Source organism: Bison bison, unplaced genomic scaffold (genome assembly GCF_000754665.1).
Source record: "Bison bison bison isolate TAMUID 2011002044 unplaced genomic scaffold, Bison_UMD1.0 scf7180017864089, whole genome shotgun sequence".
Lineage (NCBI taxonomy): Eukaryota > Metazoa > Chordata > Mammalia > Artiodactyla > Bovidae > Bison > Bison bison.
This window is the reverse complement of record NW_011494661.1, coordinates 3046516-3053841: the sequence shown is the minus strand read 5'-3', so window position 1 is coordinate 3053841 and position 7326 is coordinate 3046516.

Here is a 7326-nt window from a genome sequence, read left to right as displayed (position 1 = left end):
GAGGGCTATTGTCCATGGGGTTGCAAAGAATGGGACACAACTGAGCATGTAGGTACAGGCATGACAGGAAGTGCTCTGGAGTAGGATGGATCCACAGTGGAGGCTTCCTTCTGGTGCCCCCTGATGCTCCCTCCCTTTCACTGGGAATATCTTTTGGGCAAATCTAGAAATCTCTGCCTGCCCAGAATCTCCTTCCAGAGAGCTCAGCAACTCTTGCTTCAAGAAATAACATCTTTGAATTAAGGCAATTACATTAAGACATACTATTGTGTTTATTTTGTATTTTTAGGTCATGTCATTTTGAATATTATGGTCATGACATTTTATTTTATTTTGCTGCACCACACAGCATGTGGGATCTTAGCTCCCTAACAAGGAATCAAAACTGTGCCCCTGCAGTAGAAGTGTGGCGTCTTAACCGCTGGACCACCAGGGAAGTCCCTATAATAGTTTTTAAAATAGACACTAGAATCCATAAACCAAGGGCATTTTTGCCCTTGAGATTGGTTAATAATATTTTCCAACCAAGATCTAAGGCACAGAAATGGCAAGTTCTAATCTGAGTAAAGTAGAAGGGGTGATGGAATGTGGAATCCAGAGGAGGATCAGTTGTGGTGGCCTCTGGCTTGCTGCGACTACATAGGAGGCCTGTGAGAACAAGGGCGTGAAGAACCTGTCTGATCAACGTTTGAGTTGTGGCCCTATCGCTTCCCTTGGCAGTACCTAGGAGCTCAGTGTCCTTTTCCTTAAGAAAGGGTAATAAAAATACCTACCTCTGATGACATTAAGAACATTTGATAAAAATGGGCCATAGACCATGGAGCCTGAGCGTATGCATAGACGCTCAAAGTATGTTTGTTATTATCATGTCATCTTCATCACCATTGCTGTTGACTGGTTTTATTACAACAGGAAAGACAGATGCTTTAAGGAAGGTAGCATGACTTAATTCCCAGGTTTGCTTCAGGCAAGTATATTCTGTTAGAGCTGCACTGTCCACTGGAGAACCTGATGGGGACCTGATGAGGAATGGAAAAGCTACGTATGCTCTGGACCTCAGTAAGTCTAGAGAAGAGTAAGATGAGAGAATTGTACCAAAGGGAAACAGACATCTGCTACTGAAACGTGTTCCATACAATTCAAGGAAATTACCCACCTCATTCTTTTTTCCTTATCACTACAAGCATATACTGGTTTATAAATATCAATAATATCTGAGTGCTTTATCAGGTCCAAATAAATGAATGCTTTTATTGATAGCAGTTTTCCTCATTCCTTGAATCAGAAATGCTAAAATCATCAGAGCATCTCACTTTGAACACTGTATGTGCTTAATTGGATTCTGTTGGTCTCTATAGCCCCTAAACACCCAGACAAAATATAAAACATCCAGTCCATGTTGTAGTATTACCAAAACCCATGTTCAGAGAGCCGGAAGCATGGATGTGTGGTCCTGTGGAGTCAGAACATTTTGATGCCACATAATGTTTGATGAGTGGGGATTTCCCCCTCTCTTGCTGCTCAGAAAACAACACAGATCCAACCAGGGTCAAGATCCTGAGTCCTAGAAAATCCACTTAGCTTCCATATTCAGAATTTTTTGTATTTGTGTCAGGGTGCAGTATAGGAAAATGAACACAGCTTTGGAGTCATGCAGACTTAGGTTTGACTTTCATTTTATGTACTTACTAAACCTGTGGAATCTTATTAGAGCTCTTTGAGACTCATTTCTCGCATTTGCAAGGTGGAAATGATCATCTGTTCTGTGGCCAGGGGACATGAGGGTCATATCAAGGTACTGTGATCTCCATGTAGACCCCAAGAGAACTGGGGTTCTCCTAGAAGAAGCTCCTAGGAGCTTTTCCTCCTAGGAAAAGGTATATAGGGAAGTAGCAACTATGAGAAGCAAAGCTCTGACACCAATTTATGTCTCTCACACCCTGAAAGTGTGGAAGTGTTAGTTGCTCAGTCATGTCTGACTCTTTGTAACCCCATGGACTGTAGCCTACCAGGGTTCTCTGTCCATGGGATCCTCCAGGCAAGAATACTGGAGTGGGTAGCCATTCCCTACTCCAGGAGATCTTCCCAACCCAGGCGTCAAATCCAGGTCTCTTGCATTGCAGTCTTTACCATTTGAACCACCAGGGAAGCCCCTCTTCTACCCTATGACTCAGTAATTCCATTTCTAGGTCCTCTCTGGGTTGCACACTTCTCACTGTATCTTCACATGGCAGAATAAGTTAGGGAGCTTTGTGGGTTTTGTTTGTTTTATTTCATGCATTTATTTTTTAAATATTTATTTATTCATTTGACTGCATTGGGTCTCAGTTGAACAGTATGTAGGATCTAATTTTCTGATCAAGCATAGAGACCAGGCCCCCTGCACTGAGAATCTTAGCCACTGGCCCACCAGGAAAGTCTTTGTCTGATTTATAAAAGCACCGGTCCCATTCATAAGGGCTCTGCCCTCATGACTTCAGCACTTTTCTAAGACCCCACCTCCTAATATCATCACAACAGACATTTCAACATACAGATTTTAGGGAGACGCAAACATTCAGACCACAGCAGACTTGTATGTGTTTTGAAGGTAGAGAATTGAATACACATTCAATGAGAAAAAGAGAGGAGTCAAGGATAATTCCAAGTATTTCTGCTTTGAGCAACTGGAAGGAAGGAATTGTCCTACAAGACTTTTTTCTTGTCTTTCAAGCACCATCCTTTTCTGGTTTTCCTCTTTCTTCTGTGCATATTATTTTCTTGGCGGTATGTGGGCATCTGCTTATGATATGCCCAACCAGTCAGTAGATAAAGTACCTTTTCCCCTCTGGCTTTCTTGAGATACAATTAACATATAATACTGTGGAATTTTAAGGCATGATTTGATATTAATACATATTGCAAAGGGGCTTCCCAGGTGGCTCAGTGAGAAAGAATCTGCCTGCCAATGCAGAAGACACAAGAAATGTGAGTTTGATCTCTGGGTCAGGAAGATCCCCTGGAGGAGGAAATGGCAACCCACTCCAGTATCCTTGCCTGGGAAATCTCATGAACAGAGGAGCCTGGCAGCTACAGTCCATGGAGTAGCAAAGAGTAGGATACCACTGAGCATGCACGCACACACATGTGCATACATAGAAAAATGATTAAAGTACAATTGTGGATCAGATGTGTAAATTACCGTCAGAGGAAATTGGAAACATGAACCAAGAGCAACTTGAAGGTTCACTGCCTTTAAGAGAAGGTCACTTTGATGGGGACATCAAAGGATGACTTCATAGACCACAGCAAGATTGAGAAAATCCACCAAAGGAACGAAACACTGGAGTAAGCTCCTAGAGTAGACTGTTGGGAAAAATAGGTGGTTATCATAAGCTTTGTGTATTTCCCAACCTGAATTCTTGTTTCTGGAGCATATTTGCATTGCTTTCTGTGTCTGTATTGCAAGTTTCTTCAAGTTTGCTGTGACCTAGCTTGTTTGAACAGTTTTCTTTGGATTAATGTAATAGCAAGTTTAAACCCTCACTGGTGCTGTTACATACAATTTGCTTTGAGTCACCAAGTTTAAATTGTTATGTTCATTTGTACACGTATTTTGTTTCTTCAGTTACAAACATGTGGTGCAGAAATGTTAGTTTGTAGTGTTGACTAGAGGATTAGGGTGTGATTTTACTTGATTGAAGTATTTAGTTTTTGATGAATATTTAAGTTCTGCAACTTAAATATTTACTGCTTGTGCATCAATTTCAACGGGAAAAAAAAGCAACTTTAAAAGATAAAATTTGGTGCCATCCAGTGGCAAAATTGTGAATTGCCACATAAGAGCAATTGTGAGGAGAATTTCATGGTGAAACTAAATTAGTTCCTTAGTATATCCTGTAACCCACAGAGACACCAGCAACTATAAAAGAAAAGCATGGCATAAGTTTGGAAGTACATTTAACTGCAATATGGCATAATATAATATAGAAAAAAATATTGAATTAAGAGAAGGTAAACATGTTCTGGAGTTGCTTCATTTATAAAATGGGAATATGTTCCTACACTATGGCTAAGAGCTGGAAAGCTTACATTTTTCAAAGATTTAACTTGCATATTATACTTTGGCACCAACTGTATTAGACAAATAAGATTTTTATATTGCACTGTTAAATAAAATCTTTATATTTGTGAATTTGAAAATCTTTCTAAAATGTTTAGTTCAAGTTACACGAGCCTTGCAGAAATCTGAAGTTTTCGGTCATCCATAGGAAAAATATGAAACCCCTCTCCCCGGGTGCCAAAAATAAGAGTGAAAGTCCTCATCGTGTAGGAGACTCTGCCTGCTGACACATGCATTCTGTTGAAGTACCAGGACCAGTTGAGTTATAGCCATATGTATTAAAAGTCCTTTTTTTCAATGAGACATTCATTTATAGTACAATGACCTGGTTAGGACTTGTATTGTAGGTTCAGCTGTTGAAAAACATTCAGTAATAACTAGTTTAAACAAGACAGAGATACAGATCTCTCTCATGTTAAAGTCTGAGTAGGCAATTTAGAGCAGTCATTCTACAATCATCCAGGATCCAGACTCCATCTATCCCTGGCCTTAAACATGCAGCTTCCATCTCATAGTCTCTGATGGCTGCCCTTCTCCTCTTCTCATCCCTAGCTTTCTCTGCACTTGACCTTTGAAAGCAAATGAAGCAAACGAGGTAAATGGGTCTTACTCTGCTTCTGACTGTCTTATCTACTGAAAGTTCTGTTCCTGATGAAACATCTGGTGCAAAAATAATACCAATATACTCTTCTATAAACGGAACATACACAGTAAAATGAACTACCATTTTACACCTTTGGTTTCACATATATCCTAACAGTTTTCATTGTTAGCTGTCTTTCAATAACTTGGTTACATTGAAATGCCCAAACGTTTGCTTTTGTCATTTGAAGGTCTCAGGCAGAGACTGTTTTATTGTTGGACAGAAATCATAACTTCTTCTACCGTGGCCAACAGCTAGTATATTCTGGGCTGACTGGAAGTTCTATGTCCTCCCAAAGGGATTCTTTCCACCACTCACATTTGGAGGTAGCAGAAACAGATTTTATTTTCTTGGGCTCCAAAATCACTGTGGACAGTGACTGCAGCCATGAAATTAAAAGACACTTGCTCCTTGGAAGAAAGGCTGCAACAAACCCAGACAGTGTATTAAAAAAGCAGAGACATCACTTTGCTGACAAAGCTGCGTATAAGCAAAGCTATGGCTTTTCCAATAGTCACATATGGATGTGAGAGTTGGACCACAAAGAAGGCAGAACACCGAAGAATTGATGCTTTCAAACTATGGTGCTGGAGAACACTCTTGACAATCCCTTGGACAGCAAGGAGGTCAAACCAGTCAATCCTAAAGGAAATCAACCCTGAATATTCACTGGAAGGACTGTTACTGAAGCTGAAGCTCCAATACTTTGACCACCTGATGCGAAGAGCTGACTCCTTGGGAAAGACCCTGATGCTGGGAAAGTTTGAAGGCAGGAGGAAAAGGGGACGATGGAGGATGAGATGGTTGGTTGGCATCACAGACTCACTGGACATGGATTTGAGCAAACTCCAGGAGATAGTTGAGGACAGGGAAGCCTGGCGTGCTGCAGTCCATGGGGCTGCAAATAGTCGGACATGACTGAGTAACTGAACAAAACAGTAACAAATTCTTAATCCATTTTGGAATTGAATCTGCTTATCTCTGCCCTGTCACATTCTCTCTTTTTTAGATCTGCTTGTGCAAAAAGGAGCTGTGTCTTGGTCTTCTATCCACAGGGCGGCACACTAAGATCAACACTGTCCTTCACTTAGATCTGCTAAGCTCCAGTGCTTCCCAGTGTATAATCATAAGGGATTTGATTTAGGGCATACCTGAATGGTCTAATGGCTTTCCCTACTGCTGCTGCTACCCCATTTTCTTCAATTTAAGTCTGAATTTGGCAGTAAGGAGTTCATGATCTGAGCCACAGTCAGCTCCCGGTCTTGTTTTTGCTGACTGTATAGAGCTTCTCCATCTTTGGCTGCAGAGAATATAATCAGTCTGATTTCAGTATTGACCTCTGGTGATGTCCATATAGAGAGTCTTCTCTTGTGTTGTTGGAAGAGGGTATTTGCTATGACTAGTGTGTTCTCTTGGCAAAAGTCTGTAAGTCCGTTAGCCTTTGACCTGCTTAATTTTGTACTCCAAGGTCAAATTTGCCTGTTACTCCAGGTATCTCTTGACTTCCTACTTTTGCATGCCAGTCCCCTATAATGAAAAAGACATCTTTTTGGGGTGTTAGTTCTAGAAGGTCTTGTAGGTTTTCATTAGAACCATTCAATTTTAGCTTCTTCAGCATTACAGGTCGGGGCATAGACTTGGATTACTGTGATATTGAATGGCTTGCCTTGGAAACAAACAGAGATCATTCTGTCATTTTTGAGATTGCATCCAAGTACTGCATTTTGGACTCTATTGTTGATTATGATGGCTACTCCATTTCTTCTAAGGGATTCTTGCCCATGGTAGTAGATATCATGGTCATCTGAGTTAAATTCACTCATTCCAGTTCATTTTAGTTCACTGATTCCTAAAGTGTCTATGTTCAGTCTTGCCATCTCCTGTTTGATTACTTCCAATTTGCCTTGATTCAAGGACCTAACATTCCAGGTTCTTATGCAATATCGCCCTTTACTGCACTGGACTTTACTTCTATCATCTGTTATATCCACACCTGGCTGTTGGTTTTGCTTTGGCTCTGTCTCTTCATTCTTTCTGGAGTTATTTCTCCACTGATCTCCAGTAACATACTGGGCACCTAGGGAATTCATTTTTCAGTGTCATATCTTTTTGCCTTTTCATACTGTTCATGGGGTTCTCAAGGCAAGAACACTGAAGTGGTTTGCCATTGCCGTCTCCAGCAGACCACATTTTGTCAGAACTCTCCACTATGATGTGTCTGTCTTGAGTGGCCCCATACAGCATGCTTCATAGTTTGACTGAGTTAGACAAGGCTGTGGTCCATGTGATCAGTTTGGTTAGTTTTCTGTGATGGTGGTTTTCATTCTGTCTGCCCTCTGATGGATAAGCATAAAAGGCTTATCAAAGCTTTCTGATGGGAGAGACTGACTGAGGGGGAAACTGGGTCTTCTTCTGATGGGCAGGGCCATGCTCAGTAAATATTTAATCCAATTTTTTGTTGATGGGTGGGGCTGTGTTCCCTTCCTGTTGTTTGACCTGAGACCAAACTATGGTGGAGGTAATGAAGACAATGGTGACCTCCTTCAAAAGGTCCTGTGCACACACTGCTGCACTCAGTGCT